The sequence below is a fragment of the Meleagris gallopavo genome, chromosome 1 (assembly GCF_000146605.3).
Source record: "Meleagris gallopavo isolate NT-WF06-2002-E0010 breed Aviagen turkey brand Nicholas breeding stock chromosome 1, Turkey_5.1, whole genome shotgun sequence".
Classification (NCBI taxonomy): domain Eukaryota; kingdom Metazoa; phylum Chordata; class Aves; order Galliformes; family Phasianidae; genus Meleagris; species Meleagris gallopavo.
The window spans coordinates 50303933-50307021 of record NC_015011.2 but is presented as its reverse complement, the minus strand read 5'-3'; positions in this window follow the sequence as shown (position 1 = coordinate 50307021).

Here is a 3089-nt window from a genome sequence, read left to right as displayed (position 1 = left end):
GTTTTTCCCCTTTGGAAATGTAAAAGGGTTTTCATGGGATTAACGTGTCTTTAAGAAACCTTTTCTTAGCAAGTATAAATTGTATTTCTTTTTATAAGAGCCATGACAGTGTGAGGCCTACAGGAACAAGACTGCAGCCATGAGGTGTTGCAACTTCATGATACTGTGTGTGGTGCTTTAAAACTTGCTTCCTGAGTGAGAATGAGATGATTTCATTCATTCAGGCCCTGATAGGATGGGCGGAATGGAAAAACTGAGAATGAGGGTAAGAAGACATGATCAAGGGACACCACAGAGGACACCACTCTGCCTTCACAGGACACATACATAAGTGCCTCTTTTCTGTTTCTTTCATTTGCTCCATTCCCACTCCAATGAGAAAAGCCTGGCAGACAACAGTTTTTATGAGCCTTTAAGTAGAATTTTGTAGCCAAACTTTTACTATCCAGAGTTCTTTATAGCTCTTCATGGTATTCTGCCAGGCTATTGTCCAAGCAGAGAAACCCTGTGCTTGAATGGCTCTGATACTGATCAGTATAGTGCAAAGTTAATAAAATGGTCAGTACAGAAAAAAATAGAAGAAATATCTCAGCAGTTTCTCTTATAAAAGGGTCTGTCCAAGGCCCTCTCATTTCCTGCAATATTTATCCATTCACGCAGCTGTAAAGTTCATATTTAAGGACCAACTGCTGGGTTGAGAATGAGTTTGGTGCTGTTAACTTGGGACTGAGGCTGGCAGTCATGCCACACGGATTTAGCCATGACGTCTCTGAGGACGCAGACGCAGATAGGCCACGAGAACAGAATGTCTCCTTCTCCTTGAATACCCTCTAAGGGGAAAAAAATGAAAGAACATGAGTATGAGACAGGGAATATAAACTGCAGCACAACTTTCCCAGGAAGCCTAACCTCCTTCTAAGCTCCCAACCATCAAAGAAGGAACCAAAATCCATCTTCAAGTGGCAGGACCTGGATAACTGTTGGTGCTTGGGTGGATCCTGGCCTTTAGCAGCAACACGATGAGTTCATTTTGCCTCACTTCCATGGATATCTGCTGCTACATCTGCTGCAGGGAATTGCAGTTTGAAGGCTTAGCACTTTAAATAGATCACAGCTATTGCCACAAAAGGCACTAATAAAGGGGCTCACACTGCAGCTGATGAATAGACGCAGAGCTGGTTTCCAAGTTTCTACTGCATCATGAGCAGAATGAAATGAGTGGTCCCAAGACTGTGGCAAAGAATTTGCTGTACGAATCCTTGTCTTTGAAAGGCCTCACCTTCACTGAAATTAATGAACACTTAGAGGCTGTGTACCTTTGGGGCTCCAGAACAAAACATTTAGTTCTGTGTTCTAACTATAGACTTTGTGCTGTACATGCGTACACACACACACACCTCCACATGCACACTCTCATCACAGAATTAATTGTAAACTAAAGACTCCCAACAGGAATGAAATGAAATACTCGAAGAAAAGACTATAACTTAAATTTATTTCTGAGGTACTCTGCCCTCAAGATACAAGGAATGTATGTTCTCTCTCTCTTTCTCTTTCTCTCTCTCTCTCTCAATATATACTCTCAAAGTAAATATTATCTCTTATCTTGCCAGCGCCAGTGCTTAAAAGGATGATGTACTCTGAAGCACTGATTCTGTTTTGGTCTATTTCTCACGTTCAGAGGCTCTAGCAATCTTCATAGATACGATTAACTCCTTTACTGCTGAGATGGTTGCAGTATTGAGACTAAATTTGTCTATCTTCAAGCTTACTAGAGATGAAAAAGAAAAAAACATTACTTCCGTTTCCTTCAATTTTTCCCAGCAGAGGAGATGTTCTCGATCGTTGTGCATGAGATCTGTAAATTCCTTCTAGGTCGGCACAGCTGCAAGCAAAAAGGAAAGAAATATCTTTCTGCCATTGCACTGCCTCTCTTCCGTAGAGAACTGAGCACAGATAGATCCAGATGCTACTGCCAGGGAGGTGGGAGAAGCTGCAAGCATAGCAACCTCAGAGCCTGGGCACTGAAGCCAGGGAGGGATTCATGATCCAAACCTGCTCTCTTGGAGGCAAGTCGTTTCCAAAAGGGACTATGAGGAACAAGCTCTTTTTAAAAGACTGGAGGAGAGTGAGCTGACACAGTGATCTGTGTGATGAAAGGTATGCACCTTAGCATCACTCCCTAACCACACTGTTGGATGGGAGCTGTTGGACCTGCATTTTTTGGAGGTCAGATGTAGGCAAAGTATGACTGGATTCTGCTCGATGAGGCAGAGGAAGGTCACATCTGAGGATCACAAATGAATTTAGGGATGAACACTGGCTGGCTTAGGACCATCTGAGCTGGTGGAAGGTAAGGGTACAGTTGAAGCACAATGCCAAAAACCAGCACTGCTTTCACTGATGAAAATATAAGCATGTAAAGAATTATGCATGAGGGTTCAAGGTTCATACGCTTGGATTTAGGGGCCTCACTTCTGTCAGTAACCTATTTTAGGTATATAAGTCCTTTATGATCTCAGTCCAAGGCTTTTTGCTCTGGGAGTGAGAAGATTAGCAGTGTCCCAGATGATACCATAGTGTATTAATCTCCAGAACACTTCATTCCAAGTTCAGCCCAAAGGTCTTTACACTGCTTTGCTTTGTATGCAGCATCTGTAATATATCTGAGTATTCACGACACACCACTGTTCCAGCTGAACAGCTACATCCTTTGTCAATTGCTGAAATGTAACCACATGAAAGCACGAGTTGCTTTCTGGCAGATGGCACAACTCCACGTCTTTCTACAGAAGGAGCTCCCCAATATAACATCCTGCCTTCTAGTCTGCAGCCCTGCCTAGTGGACAGCTGAATGACGAAAATACAAAATAGTGGATGTGCTGCTGGCTCTGCCTCAGTTTACCACCTATGGTTCCACAGTTCTGCAGATGGAATGCATCTATATGCAGAACTTTAAGTTGGATGAAACAGTTCTTAATTGCTATCCACCGTCAGAGGAGAGTTTGTCCCGAATGAGACTCATAAACAATCCACAAGTTTGTGATCTAAAATAGACAAGCTACAGGACAGCTGTACTAGGAAAAAAA